Here is a 20,322-nt window from a genome sequence, read left to right as displayed (position 1 = left end):
GTTATGAATAATACCTTTGTCCCTGCCGTTTCACCTGCTGGCCTTGGTAGCCTTGCCATCTGCATCTCTGCTCTCCCGTGGCCTGCAAAGCCCTCGTGTTTTTGGCCTTTGAGTCCATCAGCTCAGAAATAGTACAATTAGAGGACTGAAAAGGACCAAAACGTAAATGTGCCATCCAAGCAACTTGACACAGCATGGACCATCACTCTGACTTCAAGTCTTTCCCTTTTAGCTCTTAAAATAAAGAAAATTGCAGTCAGAAGCCCTTCCTAGACACCACTATAGTTGCTTTTCTCTTAACCCTTTACAGACTGCTTTACCTCTTTGTCTCTAAACAAGAATCAGTGTGGTTAAATCCCTCTTAGTGTTCTGAAAAGCTGTTGTATGCAAGAACTGCTGAATTCTATTACTGAAGTAGAAAAAAATAAAAATAAATAAATAAATAAAAAGTTAAGAAAGTTAAGGCATATATTTATCTTTTCCCTAAACAATGTTGCTTTTTTGATATTTATGGTTATATAGTAATCTTTTTTTTTTTTTTTTTTTTTTTTTTTTTACCTTTTCTTTGCTATCTCAGTGCGTTGCATATGAACACAATAACTCAATATACTATTGATTTTTCAACAAACAGAATTGGTTTTTATATCTATACAAATGCAGTTTCTCCTATCTATATTTTTCTCCAGATTTTTGCCTAGGAACTTCCTATGATGTATGGTAAAAAGTGTAGTAAAAACATAGGTGATATACTGTGAATGCAATATCTAAATATTGTTGTCAGCTTTTATGCTGAAAGGTTAATGTATATTTACAAGGAACGCTTGTACCATCAGCATCATGATATATTCCTCTGTAGACTATATATTAAAAAGAGAAAAACCACACACAACTTTGAAGTCTCTGTAATATATTGAGTAAATGTGTTAGGAACTTTTTAATATATATTCCATTGTGTTTATAACTGAAATTGCTGAGATCTGACTTAAGATGATTGAAGCTAGCTTTCTGTACAGTAGCAACAAAAAAAAATATCTCAATTTTAAGGGTGGTTTGTGAGACATATGTTGGGATCCTCTGAGGAATGTTCACTTCCCAGTAACATGAAGTGCCATTTGCTATCTCGGTGGGAATTGCCAGATATTGAATGTCAAGCCTGTCACTGGTTCCTTTGTACATTTTGGACCTTAGGATAGTGTCATATGGGGGAGGAATGAAAGTGAGAGAATGGCAGGAAAAATGCACTAACAGGAGGGAAAATACATGTCTCTAGAGATGCTGCTATATTTTTAATTGCAGCTGTTAAAAGCACTTGTCTGGAAGGATGGTTTGGCATGCTGCCTTGTGCCAAGGAAGGCTGGTTATGCCATGTCCTCTCCAACCTGAGAGTGGCAGCAGTGGCTGCCAGCACAGCCTGTGCTCCTCGTGTCCTTGGGGCACAGGTGACTTGGTTGTGCTGCATAGCTCCTTGCCACCTCTGCCACCTTTTGTGTATGCGTGGCACCCTAATCCTGCCTCAAGGATGCCATTGCCCATAGGGTCACTGATAGCCACCTTCTTGCTCTCACTAGGTAGTGAAGGAAGGATCATTGCATGTGCTTTATGTCATATAAAGGAGAATAGAGGTTGTATTAGAATGGGAATATTTTAAATAGATAGAATTGTTTGTCCAACATTGCTCTGCTAAACCAGAGGAATCTGAGCTAAATCGTATGAAATTTAAACAATAGTGCCTATCCATTTTCTTACAAACCTTATATAATTTAATGGCCTTTCTGTATGCCATTTTAACAAAACTTGAACACCAGGATTCCTGTTTTATGAACGCCTACTTTATTCCTCAGCTACTGCAATTTAATATATTAATATGGTCTCAGTTGATTTGTAACAGTATTGTTTTAGCTTTATAATGACATATTAAACAAATAAATTTAATAAGATTACTCTTTTGGTGCAATTTTCCAGCAAACAGGATTGTGGAGCTAATTTTCTAAAAAAAAACATATGCTGCTAGCCAGCACGTCAGTTTTCTTCTTGCCCGTTTGGAAAAGGAAGAATGACACTAAAGACACAGGCAAGGCAGATAGAGAGACCTAACCTGTACTCAGGGAGCAAGAAGCCCTTGTGCAAATTCATTAATTATCATTAAAATAATTATTAATCATTATTATTTTCCTTCCCTGGGCAACGATAAGTGCAGAAAATATTTATTTCTTACACCTTTGACTGTGCTTTTGAGATTAGAAACAAGTAAACACCACTGTTATCAGGAAGCTGAAGGAGGAATTTTGCTTTCCAGTATTCCCCTTAAGACACTGTCACGCTGTGTCAGCTCCTGTACAGGGTTCAGTGAAATACCATTCACTGGCAGAGCCTTTCAGTTCCCTGTGAAAATGTGTGTTAGGACATTGTGACCCATACCCATGCGCTCATCACATTTATATTCCCCAATGGCCACTTGTTCACGTTCAGAAAAAATGTGGTTCTTTCTCTAACTACTTGTTGAACAATAGACTGTCAACATAAAAAAATAAGCTCACTTGATAGTACCCCCTGGGGCAAAGCAATGGAAGCACTTAGAAGAACCTGTGAGCACAAGGCATTATTACATGATTAGATTATAAATGCACCAGAGTTTTGTAAAAAACACCGAACACTTTCAAGCACAGTGCTCTTTTCTCCAACTTCATACAGAAAGGAAAATGAAGATGCTTTTTGGGGGGAATCTTTGTATTAAGCCTGGCTTTCTGGCTGCTGGGCTGGTGGACAGCATTGCAGCATTGAATGACCAGCAGAAAAGTAGCACTGATTACCCAGCCTAAAGGCCAAAGGGAGACATAACAGATTTCTGTAGCCTTTTGTAGTTTGTTTTTTTTTTTTTTTTGATTAAAATGGTATACTTCTGTTTCCTTCTTCTCATTTTCTACCTATATATATGTATATACACATGTATATATGTACAAAAATAACAGGGTTGCAACAAAAATAGCAATAAAAATATTGATAGTATTGAGAAACCTTCTTGTTGGATGGTAAAAACATGAATTTGCCTTAATAATATTTAACATAGTGCAGGTCTCATAGTGCCTGTGGTAGACTCCTTTATTAAAAGTTGATTTCTGTTAAGAAGAGCTTTGATGTTTATTGCATATTTCATGATCAAGGAGAGAATTTCCTGCAAAATCAAAAGTTGTCAAATGTGTTGAATTCTGTTGAATGTGACATAATGAAAGGAATCATTTCAACATCAAGGTGCATCGGCCACACTAACAAGGTTGTGCTGTGTTGGAATGATTTTCTCTGCAACAAGCTCTAAACTGCACGAACTTGTGTAGTTTAACACTTTTTAGGGAGTCCTTCCTTGTATCTCTGCTCTTTTTATGGATCAGGTTTCCAGGACTAGGCTCTCTCCCATGATATACATAGTTCTGTGTTTTTATAGGAGCTAGATGGCATCACAGGAGTTACCCAGTGGCTGGGAAGCTTGCTTGTTGGGGTAATAGGAGGCCTGAGAAATGGGAGCAGCACAACAGACTTTGACCAAACTAAATCATACAGTAACAAAGAATGTTTCCTTTCTCTTTGATAAGCCAAAGTTAAACATGTCAGCTTAAACAGGAGAAATGTGATCTACAAGATGGGTTGGCAATTTGGTTTGTCTGTGGTTGGGTACAAAAGCAATTGCTGAAACGTTGAACTTTGCCATCAGGTAGAAATTCTGAGCTCCGTTAACTAATCTGCCCTGTACGTGATGCTAAGAACACCACATATTAGTGAATTAGAATGTCACTTTAAAACTAGTCTTAATTTATACAATAACTATGCTATTCCCAAATAAGAACGACAATGTAATTAATTCTGTGCAGGTATATGACCCTAGGAGCATCCTGGGGATGAAGTCTCTTTGAGGTAGTTTCACTCCCATTGCTCCAGATGACTGACAATAACAGAAGCAAAGTGCCACTTTACTCACTACAGGTAAATTTGTGGTTGCATTGTTATATGTAGATAAGACAATGCTTCCCACCTACCTGCTAAAAAAGAGGAAGCGGGTTAAAGAGCAAGAAAGAAATAGTTAGTGTACAAAAATGTACAGTAAAGGTCTTTTTCTCTCCTGTAGAAGTGGGTTGAAAGCACTCCCAAGGATAGTCAAACTCTAGGAAAATGTTCTGAAGAACAGTAACTTAGAGATTCTCTATTTTGTTAAGGTTTTTTACTGTGATTTTTCAATATTGATTAAAAAGTGCTTGGAAATCACCAACTGCCTGCAAGCTTAAGGGACACAATTAAGGGAAACATTTATAAATGTGTTCTGTTCTGCGATCAGACCTGCTATACATCAGTCACTATATTAAATTTCTTCTGCTGAATACTTTGGCTCTGACTTCTAGTAATTTACTAGTTCAAAATTAGGTTTATGCTGAGCACTACAATGCCACATGAACAAAGTCACTGTATTTGGAAAGTAAGCAAGTGGTTTGATTAATGCAGGAACTAATGATAGCGTCCGATGGTTCCGTGACCTATGGTCCCGTGTTGTGGTACCCAGTCCTCTCTCCTCCAGTTCCTTATAAATAATTTTCCCTCTTCCCAAGTAGTATCTTCACTTCCTCTGTAACATCTGCTAAGCCTCCCTGTTCACAATACGCTTGGCTCTCTCCCATGTCCCCTAAATCCCAGCTGCTGGGGAAGAAGCAGCTTGTATAATAGCTGATTTCAACATAATACTTGTGCTGATTGGGAGACCGAACAAATCTGATAGTTGCTGAGTTTGTAGGTCTGCCTTTACAATGAGGGGGTCTTAATTTGGGTCTGTTTCCTCTGCCCAGATGCCAACATTGTCAGATCTTTTAGCAACTCGTTTTTAAGGCACCAAGCTCCATGTTGAAATGCAGGACGGTGGGCGCAGATGGGGGAATACTGCATAGGAGAGTCTCAGAGACCTGCCAAAGGGCAAGGGTCATGGATTTAATTTCCTTATCAAAGCCAAATTAAAAGTAGAATGAAGTGGGAGCAAGGGAGTAGTTTGCATGTGTGTGTTCCTGTTCTCAAATGAACTCCTGATTAATGGCCTCCATACTGCTCCAGAGCCTCCCCAGCAACTCCATTCCTCCCAGCCCATCTGGAGCTATCCACACCCCTCTCTGACCCTGAAAATGACCCCCCCTACCCAAATCAGTCACCTATCTCCTCTCCCACAGTGTCTCCTCTCCCACAGTGTCCCCTCTCCCTCCAAAACCCTGTCCCAGCCTTGGTCCGAACCCCAGCCTCTCAGTCCAACCCAGAGCCTCCCGCTCCTGTGTTCTCACTCTTTCCACCTCCACTTCTGCCACGGGTTGCTGCCAAGCTGAGAGCTCCATACCCACCTCTTCTTACCCCAACCAGGTCTGACTGACAGCGATATGTCCAAAATAACCCCTCACTCTTACATTCTGGAGATATTCCCAACAGTGAGCCTCGTGGGCTTGTTGGCTGCCACGGCAGCTGACTGTGTCCCTTTCCTGGGGCTTCTTGCTTGCTAACACATACTGATGTCGTAAGAGATCCTTGCAAGCACAAGACCTATTCACAGCAGAAATCTGCTCTGGAGTAGAAGTGTGCACTTGAGCTTATAGGGCTACTGTGGTGATCAAGAAAGTGGAGAGTTTACTTACAAGAGAAAAATATAATGTCTTGACAAGTCTTACACAGCAAGAGGAAGTCCAAGAAGGGATATGATTGCTCTCTATAGATACATCAAGGAGGTAAACAGCAGGAAGAAAGAAGAGTGATACAGCCTAAATGATATTGCTGCAATAGAATAAACCGGCCGTGAATAAATGGAGGTTGATGGTTTTAACCATCCAACACCGAGGCTCTGAAACTGCATTGTAAGAGCAGTGGGAACAAAAATAACCTAACTAGGTCTCAGGTGGAATTTGTCAAGTCATGAATGAGGCTGGGAGAGGCTCGTTCTCCATAGCCCTAGGAGCCTGCTATGCAGGGAGTACCAGCAGCACGCCAGATTTTTATCCCTATTGCACTGCCTCACCATGCAGCCCCACGCCTTCAAGGCCAGGTGGAGCATTCAAGATGGCTCTTACTTAATAAGTGCCTTGAACACTAATAATATCACTTTACTTTGTGGTGTATCCATCTATTAATGTAACCTGCTATCATCTTTGCCTTCTTTTTTTTTTCCAGCAGCTGTGAAATGATTTGATGGTTTTAATTATTTTTCATAATAACCCCCAAATTCCTCTCTTGATTAGCTTGCTAGATGAGATTTCCACTTAGTACATATTCTCTAACTTGGTGTTTGGTTTCCCTGCTAATTATCTCACATTTTTTCTGTGTTAAGCTGCATTTGCCATCTGCTCATCCAGTCACAAAAAAATAATGGAAAACCTTTTGAATCCAATTGCATTCTCCTAATTACTGGCTCTGCCTCCAGTTGCGTTATTACCCACAGATTGGAAGATCTTGGGCCAAATAATTGATAAAAAACAGTGAGATTCCTTTGATTTTTGGCTGAGCCATGGTGACACATACCGAGATCCTGATCTTTCACTTCCTACTGTTGTATATTTTAAGTTCCCCGTCTTTCAGAAAAAAATAAACGTCTGAGTCATGCTTCTCTCAATTTTCACGTATGGTATTGGTGCTGTGTTTCCCACACTTAGACCAAGCTCCTACTGTGAATGAGTATTTCATTTATCTGTACTCTGAGTGTACTCTCTCCAGGGAATTCATAGGAAGTTAGTAGTACTTCCGCAGAGCCTCATTGTTTCACTAAGCTTGAATTCTTTAATGCAGAGCATTCATTTGTAGCTATGCATATGTGGACTTCTGCAGATGTTTTACAATGCCGATGCTTTCAGCATTTAAAATAACAACAAAACACTTAAAATTCATCTATATCTTTTTTTTTTTTTCCTGTATCTGTTGATTTTTTATTTTTTTTTCAGCCTTTCAGTGTTTCTGTATATGATTTTGTTGTTCTTGTTTTGAGCCTTCAGCTGTGGTTTGGTGGTGCTTGTTACCTCTTGGTACTTGCTGTCTTACTTGACGACAAATATGTTAATTTTGCAAGTTGGTCTCTTCCATCCTAGATTCTTGTTACCAAGCTTTTTGTCACAAAGCTCATTCTTGTTCTTTGTTCCTCTCTGTACTTGCTGATTTTTTTTTTTTTTTTGCTAAATTTTACATGGGAGAATCTGTTTCTTTCACAATAGACTCTCTTATTTCCAAATCAGATAAATTGGATTTGGAGTTATTACAGTAAGGAGATCTCCTATATAAGCTATATAGAGCTGTTTCTTCCCACTGTGAAAAAAATGTTTCATATAAGTGTAACCCTTGCAAGTCATTAGTTTGGGCAGCGTGACTGAAATGTCATGACAAAGACTTGAAATCATTATGACAGAGGCTTGAAATCATTGTGAATCCAGGTTTATTGCAACATCTGATCTTGAACATCAGCAATGATAATGTTTTTTGTTGTTGTTGTTGTTGTTGTTGTTGTTGTTGTTGTTGTTGTTTTCTGAAGGTCTGCTTAAAAGCAGAGCCTGGGCTTCTAGTTAGCTAGACAAGCAAGCCAAAGAACTTTTTTTAAATACCTGGATTTCCTCAGAGTTACCAGTTCTTTTGTATTCCTAATTATTGTTTCAACAGCAAGATGTCACTGATCTCGATATTTCCATTTAACAAAAAGAAATACCAGTTGAATGGTAACTGTAAGCATCATATTCAATGTCTGCAACATGAAGCAATGCTAATTTGGGAATTTACCTGAAGCTTCATGCGAGAGATTATTTCCTCTCCTCTTTCCAATTCAATTTATTTTTTTCATGTGTGTATTTCTGTGGTCCAATTTTTTATGTATTTATGGTACAACTTGATATTATGGTCATATGATATTAAATATGGTAATATGATATTAAAGGTAAGGAGAAGGGAAAGGATGTTCTTCCATTTCCTTCACATTTGCTTTTGCTATATGGACATTCAAGGATTTCCTAATCTGGGTCAATTTCAAAGTAGACACATTTAAGAAAATATGTTAGTTCTGATGAAATCAGTGTTAATAAATCACATTTAAAATTCAAAGTATTTACCTGTTTTCTTTTATAGGTTTGTCATCCCCGTGTGTATGTGAAAGCATGTAGACTCACCTCCAGAGTTTTATTTTGTTTTTATGAATATTAAAAAAAAAACACAAACATTTAATTAATGAATTAATTTTTGCTATGGAACCAGACCAGACAGAACCAAAATCCCAAAGCTAGTGATAATTTTGTGACCCTTCAGAGCATGGAGAGATCAAAAATATATGTGAAGCTATGTTTTATGAATAATCTCCAAGGAAACATTCAGACTCCTCCAGGTAGTTTAGCTGCTAAGTGAATTTTTGTTAGATTGTTATTTATATCATAAAACAAGGCAGGACAATTTATACCATAATACTTCACTTAAGCCAAAGCATTTCTAAGTCTAATGGATAGATTCGTGTTATTACTAGCTCATCATACAATTAGATCATGAAGATTATATGGTTATTAAAGGTGCCTGAGATTTTAATGAAGAGTTATGTATACAGGGAAACTTGTTTACATTTTGACTTCATCTTAGCCAATGTTATGCTTTACTGTTTTTCAACCAAATCTGAGGCTCAATTGTTTCTTGAAGACAAATGGTACTTGTCTAAGTACATCACCCAATGATTGAAAGATTTTAAATAGGAATACTTAGATAAATAGGGCTGAAAAATAGCCATGGTAAATCATGTTCCTTTTTTTTTTTTTTTTTTCCTCCCAAGGATGAAGTATTAAATCTGGCAGACAGACAATTTCACACCTGTGTGTGTCTGTTTTCTATTGATTAGTAATTCAGCAGTGTTTCTGTGATTAAGAGGATTTAGCATTACAAACTAGTAGTTTGTGACATTTATTTATGAGTAACTTGTGTATAATTATTTATCATTTTACTGTTGAAAGCTGGATCTTAAGTTTTTCACTGTCTCTTGCAAGTAATTCGTTATTATATTCTTGGTGATAAGAATCCCCTTAGTTTCAAATTTTCAGTCATTTACCCCTTAGTTACATCTTGTAAATAATTTGACGGAGGCCAGTAACACTGTGGAAATCACAGAACTTTTGTGTTTATCATATCTAAATGCATGCCTAGTCCTGCAGATAAACTCACTTAAGACGCTATTGAGGGGTCAGTTTGCAAAGAATAGTACGGCTATCTAAAAGAAAAGCTGCATTAACAACTTTTTTTTTGTGACTGAAACAAATTTTCTCCCATTTAAGTATTCAGACAGAAAAGAAAACTGAGGGTGGCAGTTTCTTGGCATAGTCTCTGAACTGGATCATGTATCTTATAAGAGAAATAGCTCAGTTAATCTGTAATTTTTATTTTTTTTTCTGTAGACTTGCTTCCAGTATCTTGTATGGAAGTAGAGAAACGTTTTGATAATTCTAAGATTAAAAGAGATGTTCAGTTACAATAGAAATTTTATTTAATGATTTTGTAAAAAAAAAAAAAAAAAAAAAGTAGAGAGAAACTGATTTTGTTGCAAACTCAGTTGACTAATCTGAGAATTTACAGGCACTTAATATGGACTAATGTCTTTTAATAGTCTTAAAAGTGATGTGTAATCATACAACTTCATTTTATATTTAACAAAACAAAATGTTTTATTTCCAAAATGCAATAATATTCAGATGGGGCTAGCAACAGTATCCTACCCTTAGGCTGTGTTTGTCAATGAAAGTTTGTTCCAATTATGATAATACCAATGATTTGTACTTAATTAGGTGAGTATTTATACATTAATTTGAGCTTGATAGTTTTATGAATGTATTAACAACGTCTAAAATACTTAAAAGATTTATACCAAGGTTCTAATTTCAACAATGTTTAAGAATCAGACAAAAGCATCCCATAGGAGTTTTGGGTGTTTGCACTTCATGTTCCCCTAAGTTTCTAAGCAACACATAGAGATGTATGGTGCTTAGCAGTTACAACTATGGCATAGTGCATATTAACAAGTCACATATTTTTTATTTAGACCTTCGGGCTCCTTTTGATGAATGTGCTCTGTATATAGACTTCTGACACTGCAGATCTGGACTACCTTGTAGCTAACTATCAAAGAAATCACCGGACCTTGACAAAAAATGTTAAGAATGTGAAGGTCAGATAAGTGACAGTGAATACTGGTTTGCTGCAAGAAAGTAAAAGATGTGGTTGGCTGAAAAGAGGTATCTGTTATTGTCTACATGATGTATTGAAGAAAGAAAAAGAACTATTCATGTAGTTAAAGAGAAATAATAACTTTAAATCTGTTGTTTCAACTTTGCTTTTGGCTCTTTAAGGCTAAACTTATGAGTGTTTCTGAAAGAAAAAAAAAAAAAATCAGACTTTTTAGTTCCTGAATTCAAGGTCTCAGTTGTAGCTTCATGAAATATTTTTGGACTCTCAACTCCTCAGTTTTACATCTTTTTGTCAAAGGACCTACTTCCAGTTCTTATTAATGTTCATTTAGTTGCAACTGGAATTTTGGCTTGTTTTCACTTATGAATGACGAGGAATGTAAAAATTTCCAGATGTGCTCAATTTCAAAAGCTGTTCCAGCATAGGGGTTCTGGACAGGTATGGAGCCTCACTGCACCAGAACAAGTTATGAGCTAGGAGCTGACGTTAGTAGTTGTTTTGTGAAAAATGACAAGCTTTTTTTTTTTTTAGTTTCTACTATAAAAATTAAAATTAAGCACTCTTGTTACTTTGAGCTTAGTCTGAGTCCTGCAGTGAGCTCTCTGATTTTGTAATGGTTATGGTAGTGGTCATATTTATAAATCGAGTAAAATGGAAATGTTTGGACTTATCCATGGAGCAGACTTCTTCTGAGAATGTCCAAGAGAAAAGGAGAAGTATATTTTGGTCAGTTCACTCTTAAAATTTTCCCATACTATGCTTATGAACACTTATTAGTTTGGTGGCAAAGGCTATACAGATTTTTGTTTGCTTGTTAATTAAGTTTAATTTTGTGTTAAAATTTGTGTTTCTTGTGTATTTGCTCAATCCCAACAAAACATAACATCTTTAATAGAGAGTAGAGATTATATGGAAGCTCTTCTCATGGGTACAGAGATATAAGTAGTAATGCCATTAAATGCCAAAAGACATTATCTCCTTCTCTGGAGATATTTAAGGCCCATCTGGACACCTACCTGGGCAGCCTGCTCTAAGGAACCTGCTTTAGCAGGGGGGTTGGACCCAATGATCTTTCAAGGTCCCTTCCAACCCCTTCAATTCTCTGATTCTGTGATTTCTGAATAATCACAGAATCACAGAATCACAGAATTTCTAGGTTGGAAGAGACCTCAAGATCATCGAGTCCAACCTCTGACCTAACCCTAACAGTCCCCACTAAACCATATCCCTAAGCTCTACATCTAAATGTCTTTTGAAGACTTCCAGGGATGGTGACTCCACCACTTCCCTGGGCAGCCTGTTCCAATGTCTAACAACCCTTTTGGTAAAGTTCTTCCTAAGATCCAACCTAAGACTTAATGAATTAACTAATTATGGACTGGTCAAGACAGAAATCCTTACAGAGGGTAGTTCTGGCCTCATATAAACAGGCTTCGTTTCCACCCAGCCTGTACTGAAGAAGGAATCCATTTTAGGATTCTTTCTTAGGTCAGTATAAATGGCTTATATGACAGGTCAGACCTTGAGCTATGGTCTATAGCTGTTGGGACACATTGCCTGGTACGTTAGGGTAACTGCTGTAACCTCCTCAAGTAATCACGTAGCATGTGAGGTGATTTGGGACTGGACCAATTCGGAGCTTTAGCTGTATATCACAGTCCTTCCATGTTTAAGTGCCCTTTTGTTACAATCTCAGCAGTGTGGCTTTACAGCTAGCAGGTTGAAGGAGGTAATTATTCCCCTTTTTTCAGCACTTGAGATGCTGCAATTGGAGTAGAGCCCAGTTCTAACCCCTGCCCCTGTGCCAGTGTAAGACATAGCCAAACTGGAGTGTGTCCAGAGTACAGCTACCAGGATGGCTAGGGTGCCTGAGCTCATGGTGCACAAGGAGACACTGAAGAGATCTGGGTTTGCTCAACCTGAAGATGAGGAAGCTAAAAGGAGAGCAGAGATAATTGCTGTCTTCAGCTGCTTCTTCATTACAGAGAAGATGGAGCCAGCCAGCCAGGCAGACTGAAAGGATGAGAGGGAAGGGACAGATGTTGCAGCAAGGGAAATTTCAATTAGACACGAGGAAAAAAATCTTCAAGGTGAGGGTGCTCAAACACTGCAACAGTTGACCATCGAGACTGTTGATTCTCCTTCCTGGTGGATTTTCACAACTGAGGTGGACAAAGCCTGAGCAACCTCATGTTACTTTGAAATTGGCAGTGCTCTGTCTTGAGGGGTAGACTCAAGACATCTCTTCCAACCTGTGTTGTTTGAAGTCCATGTACATTGCTGATTTTACATGAAGGATATCATTCCACAGTCTCGGCAAGGAGACTTTCTCTTGCTCAGATGTGTATACACGTTGAACTTCATCTCCTTTTATTCTAAATTCATTTTTAACCCTTTAGTGGTTACATCATGCTCTTTCACACTTCTTGTACACCCTTTGTATTTCAAATGACCTCCTTAAATCTGTTTGTCAGCTCTCCACCCCATTCAAATCCTTTTGAAATCTGATTCCAATATGACAGATAAGAAAAGAAAGGGGAGATAAAATCAATTTAACCTTCATAGTACTGGAGTATCAGAGTATGTGATCTAGTCTATAACTGTGCTGTCCCATCCTATATTTTTTGCCATTTGTCTATCTGGTTCTTTGTTATATCACGCTCAGCTTGGATTTTTACCATTTTTACTTGTTCTTATGAGGCTGTGAAATTATTGATGAAATCTTTTAATGTAAGCTAAGTAAAAGAAGAGAGAAAAGACAGAGAGGGATGAATGGTGATAGATAGCCTAGCAATTATTTGCATTAGTATGCTGTTGAGGTTTGACCCCATGTTCACTGAATTCCAATGAGACTTGTATTGGCTTCAGAAGGGTTTGGAGCAAGCCCATGGCACAAAATGTCTTCAGTTTGGTGTTTCATAGCACTGTCATAGATCTATGGTCTCACAATTTTTTATCATCAGGCTTCCTCTACTTGGTGCTTTTCATAAAAATGCAACAGTGTGATTAGGGGTTGGTGAGTTTTTTTCCCCTCAGTTGTGAGGAAGATGACTCAGTATAACCATAGAATGTCAAATACGAGAAAATGAATAGAAAAATGAGAAAAGCATGTAGATTTGCTCTTTATAAGCACGCCTGATTTTATTTTTATTTTTTGGACTCATTCGAGGATATTTGAACTTCACACTTCAACAGTGTGCATTTGAAATGTGTGTCAGAAATGTGCTAACACACATCCATTTTATTACTGCTTATGGCTGCCACTCTGAAAAGAAAGTATTTGTGTTCAAATCATCAAGAGAGAAAACATTAGTTTTTTTTTTGTTTGTTTGTTTGTTTTTGAGTGGTTTGTATTTTGCTTTTTATCGCTTCAGTTACTTTTGTTTTCCTATGAAAATATTTGATTGCCTGGTCTCATCATTCTTTTCTGACATATATTTTGGCTTGGTTAATGCACATGTAATGTGTAAACTCCATATGGAGAAGGATTCTGATGTGCAAGTATTGTGAATAAGTTCTGACATTACTTTGAGCATGAACCTTATATTTTTATCTGGGGAAAATAATGGGCTCTTAGTGCTTGCTTTATATATTTGGTTGGATGTCAGTTCATTTACTCAAAACGATACAAAATTAGCTGCCAGGTTGGTTGATTTTCTTCTGCTTTAGGCTCATTCTATTTTAATAATGGCTATTCTATATTATATTTCTATTTAAAGTTCTCTCAGTCTCTTCCTTTCCCAGGGCTACTTATTCCCCTTGCTCTGTCTTTCCCAATATAGCCCAACTGCTAGTCTCTCACAGGCAGTGGTTTTTTGGTTCATTTGTTTTCATTTTTGGTTTGTTGTTGTTGTTTTGTTTGTTTGTTTTTCTATTGTATTTTTTCTGTTCTCCAAAATGCAGAAATAGTGATACTCAAAGAGTGCCAGTGACACTCTTAGAAATATTTAAAATATGCAAGAGTGTAACTGTTCTGCTCTATCTGCCAGCTGAAGGGTTCCGGTATTGTACCGTGTTCAATGTCAGGAACTTAAAACTTTGATTGGCAAAGTTGCAAAGAGTCCAGAGGAGAACAGCAAAGATGAGATGATCATTAGAAACCATGACTGGGGAGGAAAAATTGGATGAACAAGGTTTAGAACAGAGAAAACAAGACCTGAATAAAATAAAGAGTATCTGGAGAATCTGGAATAGATTATTTATTTATTTGTTTGTTTGTTTATTTGGTAAGTGCATTAGAGATTTTATTTTCCATCAGCATAGTTGAAAACTGTCTGCTTGGGATGTGTGTGTGTGCATATATACATATATATGATTTGATTTTAATATTAAAAACTCCCCATCTGGAAAGCAACAAAGATAATTTACCTGAAGAGGGCTGTATTTCCTGTCATCAGAGATTTTGGGGAATATTTTAGAAAAACAACAAAAAAAATAATCTGTAGGGAAAGCTCTAGTGTACTCTGCAGAGCTAGACTAGATGGTTTTTGTAGGTATCTCTCAACACCTTACCTGCATGGATGACTGAACACAGAGTGGGAGATGTCCAGAGGATTTTCTGTGGTTTCAGTCTCAAGCAAGAGGATAACTGTGAATAAGAGATTCTTGGCAGACATGAAAAAATGTATCCTATAGGTCTGTCACATCAATATTTCACCTGATGGTATTGTGCAACAGTGAGATATCAACAGGAGAAACAGAAATGGCAAAAGGTGTAGGAGAAAAAATAGACATTAAAAGAGAGAATGAAAAACATTGTTCATAACACAGTCATCTTTTATTGTAGCTATTATAGCCATGTTTAGATACAAATATTGGACTAAAATCCTGAAAATGATTAGAAGTCCCACAGCATCACCTTAAACTATGCCTTGCTTTTCAGCTGCCATAAGCCTCAATATAATGCATGGCTACTCTATGTCTCTTTAGGTGTTGTGGACTTCCCCTTCACTGGCATCGGTAAAATGATGTGAAAAAACATTGATGGAATAGTTCCAAAATCTGTTGCATTTCTTGCCATTGGAACCAGTGAAATGAAAACCTAAACCATTATCTCCTTACTGAAACTCGATCCATTTTTTCACTGCTTTTTTTTTTTTTTTTTAATTATTACTATTAGTTTGCATAAATGAAAAAGGAAAACAAAACAAAGCAAAAACCTAAGGATTGTTTTCAATGAGTCCAACAAAATTGTGCTTGTAGTTAAAATTTAAAATCATATAGAGAAGGGTGGCTGCAAAGGGCCTTTGAGAGACAGAAAAGTGCTACAGCAATAAGTGGGGATACAAGCTGAATGTGTGGTACTGTTCAAGAGGCAGTCAGAAGGGCTGACCACATCCATTTCCAGAATGCTGTACTGAAGTTATCCCTAATGCTGCTCCTCACCTTGCATATGTTTTCTTGTCTTACTGTCACTTCTGTATATCTTGGTCAAAACTCATTCAAGTTAGACTCCATAATCTGGGTAGACCCTGCTGAGAGTATAGCGTACTTTAAAGTGTAGTTAACTAAGAAACACAATCCACTGTCTCCTTTAAACTGATTTTGAATATCACTAATACTGTTTTGGCTTAGTCTTATTACATTATATAGCTTGCACAGGTATTTTGAATTGTAATTTATTCATAATGGCTGTTCTGTGTCTTTCATTTGGCCAATATATTGTGTTCTTTATCATAGCCCTTTATAGTGAACTTTATTGTATTTGCATCAACCATACCAAAAAAGCTATTCACAAAGCAAGGAAGAGTGCACATGTTTAGCAGAATAATTTATCTTCACTCTAATTTAAAATTGGATGCTGAACTCAGCTATGTGGAGAAAGAATGTCAGCTTTTACATGTCCGGGTTTATGAACTTTAGCTTTACTTATTACTCAGGTTAGACAAGAAAAAACTATCAAAATAAAATAAATTTCATATTATTTGGGGGAAAGAAAGAGCTTGTGTCTTCATGATAAATTTGTTTCTTCAAAAGATCCTTCTTATGACCTATTTTGTCAGCAAGTTCTTTTATCTGGGAAAATTATTTCTGCTGGCTAGCCAATTTCAAAATGATAGAGTGAGATTAATAATATAAATACAGGTTTTCCTTGTTCTATTGATTTATTGGGTCCCAAATCTCCAAACACTCACCCGTCTTAGTCATTTTACTTTTGAGAACAATGACAAAGAAGCTTCTCACATGTATGAGTGTTTGCAAGAGTGAACATCTTTAACAGAAGCTGATTAGCAATGTATTAAAAAGAAAGAATACCTCCTGTGAATATATCATTACAATACTTCAGATGAATCAGATATGTAGAGGCATAATCCATTAATAGGAAATGGCAGAAAGAGATGTTTAATAAATATTCTTGTCTGAAATGTTGGAATGGGTCATGTCACTGTTTCTATTCCATTACAATGTGCAGTATCTTAAGAATTTTCACTGTAAACTTCATTTCATCCATCATGGTCATAAAATAATTGTATGCCTGAGACTGAGATTTCATGATTCCCTGAAGCTGATCTATGGTCTGGTGGCTCCTGAAAAGAGGAACCTTGGTCTGCCTATGTTTGGCCACACACTCCCTCCCTGTCTTGTGCCATATATTAGCACCTTTATGATAGACAGCTGACTTGGGTCAGGGGACTGTTTTTACTAAGACTTGATTTTCTTCATTTGTTCATTTCTGAAGGAGGCAGGTTGCATATAGGCCAACAGTGTTCTCCCATTGCAAATAGGAAAGCTGCCTAAGTGTGGTTTGCCCAATGCGTATGATCAGCAGATTGAGGAGGTGGTTCCTTCCTTCTGCTTGGTGCTGGTGAGGCTGCACCTGGAATGTGTGCTCAGTGTTTGGAGCTCCTTGCTTCAAGAAACACGGGGAGAAGTTGGAAGGGGTCTAGCAAAAGGCCCTCCGGTCGGGGTCTAGAAAAAGGCTCTATGGTCAGGGTACTTGGCCTACAAAGAAACTGGTTGAGGGAGCTGGGCTGATTTATTCCAGTGGAGATCCAAGAGCAGCCTACGACTGTTTGAAGGAGATTGCAGAGGTGGTGGATCCAAAGTCATTTTGGCAGTACCAGGTGATATAACAAGGAAGAAAGGCCACAAACTGCAGATTGAGAGATTCAAGTAGGACAGTAGGAGGTCGAGGCAGCATTAATGTAGGCTGCCCACTGAGCCCTGTTTCAGTGGGAGGCTGAGGTCTTCCAAGACCTTCAGAGATCACTTCCAGTGAACACTTCTGTCTTGCAATGAATGTTAATGTGAATACAGAATCTACATTTAAGACCTGTAACAACACACACACACACACACACACACAAATACAGTGGGTACTTACAAAAAGTGATTTAATTCATGCTAACACAGGTTTCCACAGCAGGTTAGGTGACTGTTTTTTCCTCTAATTAGAAAAGTCTTTAAGGGCTACTTTAGATTTGGAGCATTAATGCTGAGCTACCCATCTTTAGGTTAGGCGCACTTCAGCCTAAGTAATGTCACTTCAGCTGATGGAGCTGTAAATTTTCCACTGTTGTCATGTCCTTGACTGCTGCCATCCATCCCGTCTCAGAACTGAAATTTAAATGAGATTTAAAAGAAAATTTCCAAATTAATACGGGAATTTAGTATTGACCTATTTTCCAGAGAGATCATTTCTATCAAGATGCAACAACTTCCAGAGAAACTAAGTTGAAATAAGTTTCAAGACAGGATTACAGGATTTTAAAGATTTCTGTATTTATGTGTAATGTAAATGTACAAATATCTGAGTGTGATATGCATGTTTGATATGATTTTAGGCTTAGAAACTTTGGACATAAGATCTTTCAACAATTATCATAGAATAGATTTAATTATTTCCCACATCAAGTACAAATATGTCTTTTAACTGTCATTCATAGTAGCAAAACCAGTGTGGTCTTGATTTTTTTTTTTTCTCTTCCTATAGTGTAGCTATAATCACTGAGATTTTCAACACGGGCACATGCACACACAGGCTCTGTGGAAGCAATGCTCTGTACATCCTCCCTGTCATGTTGTTCACGTGCCTAGCACAGGGAGTTGTGTTTCTGTTTGTCGCTCAATCGTATGTGTCAAGCACAACAAAATGGGTATCTAGTCCTCCCCCACAGCAGCAGGCTTTGGGGAGAGGGGAATTTATAAGCACACGATTACTGGTGAATCATCCACGTCCACAAAGTCTGCTTCTTACCAGCGCTGCTGTCAGCTTGCAATGATTCCCTGCCTCTGGAAGGATACAGTGATGAATTAAAACAAAATCCCCACATGAACTTTCTCCAAGCATGTATATGAGGTAAGAGAAGAAACACCTGGCCTGCCCGTCAGCACAGGAACTTAAACAAACACCTGAAAGAAAGCCAAAAAAAGCAGTTGCCCATCAGGGATAATGCTGAGAGCTAGCTTTTGGACAACTTTCTGGCACCAGTCTTATCTGTAAGCCTTATTTTGCGGTCAGACTATCCGTCCTGCTCCAGACTGCAGCAGCTCTGTGGCAGTGTATTAAGGGACTTGAGAGCATCCAGAGGACAACAAAGCTGGTAACACGGCCAGAAGGCATGTTCTGTGAGGAGAGACTGAGGACATTTGGGTTCTCCAGTTTGGAGAAGAGGAGGCTGAGAGGCAGCCTCACTATTCCCTGCAGCTCCCTGAGAAGGGGATATACAGAGGGAGGTGCTGTTCTCTGCTCCCTGTTCACCAAGGGCAGGATGTAAGGGAACGGCACAGAGCTGTGCCAGGGGAGGGTCAGACTGGGTGTTAGGAGAAATTTCTTCACACTGAGGGTGGTCAAACATTGGAACAGGCTTCCTAGAGAGGTGGCTGATGCCCCAAGCCTGTCAGTGTTCAAGAGGCATTTGGAAAATGCCCTCATGAATATGCTTTACCTTTCCCTGAAGAGGTCAGGCAATTGGACTTGATGATCTCTGTAGGCCCCTTCCAACTGCACTATTCTATTCAAGTATTGGCAGTAAGGTATGTTGATGGGAAAAAGAGGGAAGCTAATAATTTGTGCTGTTGAATGGGGACCTTTGGAAAATGGTGTTGAGGGCTGCAAAAAATGTCAAGCAGACTCTTTGGACTGTAGCAAGCCACTGAAGTGGTTGTTAGCAGGACATAGAGGATCAGCAAAAAGCCAGGAGTTCAGAAACCAAGTCTCAGTTTGTTCTTCCTTATCAATCAGGATAATAAAGTGCACACAGACAGGCAGCCCCTCTCAGTCAAACCTCAGAAAGTCTTTGAATTAAAAGTGAAAAAAATCTTCTGAGCTGCTTCCTCTGCATCACTTTGGATTGTGGCAAGTGCATTTTTCATCCAGATGTGGAAAAAACTGTCCTGTGATATCCGTGACTAATTTTTTTATGCTTTTCGTTGGTGGGTTTTCCCAAGCTTGCCACTGGAGTGTTGTTTGTAGTTTGTCAATTCTGCTGGGGACACCAGTGAGTCTATCAAAAGATCATTGAACTAGGTGCTTCACAGTGCTGACCTGCATCAAAAATAATTTCTCTCTCTCTCTCTCTCTCTCTTTTTTTTTTTTTTTTTTTTTTTTCTGGCATTTTATCCTGTTTTAAAACTGTGATCCACCTAAGACAGTAGTAGAGTTGCCTGAATTAACATAACTTTTCTCATTCCTTCCCATCATGTATACTAAAATCTCTGACAGTATTAAAAAGCAACAACTAACATTTTTAAAATAGAGGGAAGATGTAGGGTCAAGTACCATTACAACAATGGGTTATTTTGTGATAGACTCTTATCTGTATTTAAAAGTACTTCTAAATAACTGGCAATGTTACAGAAGCACTGTAAAGGTCAATCAACTCAGTGTATGCATTTCATATTCTATGTTTCTGGTGCCTTTTTCTTTTTTTTTTTTTTTCCTTAACAACAAGGTCACAGCTGAAGTCCAATCTTCTATCTGCCATTTGACGGAAAAAAAAAATAAATTAACAGGCTTTTGAGTTAAGGGATTTGTATATAACCAAGAATATTAAACCGTTCTTTGCACTTAATTTGTATAAAGATAGATGCACACATAAATGCGTGTGCATGTATATGCATTTTTTCTTCAGCATACTTTTCGCTGTTAGTTGTCATTTTTCATTCAAATCTTAAAATTCCAGA

This window comes from Aythya marila, assembly GCF_965140915.1.
Source record: "Aythya marila genome assembly, chromosome: 3".
In the NCBI taxonomy this organism is placed as follows: Eukaryota; Metazoa; Chordata; class Aves; order Anseriformes; family Anatidae; genus Aythya; species Aythya marila.
This window is presented reverse-complemented; position numbering follows the sequence as displayed.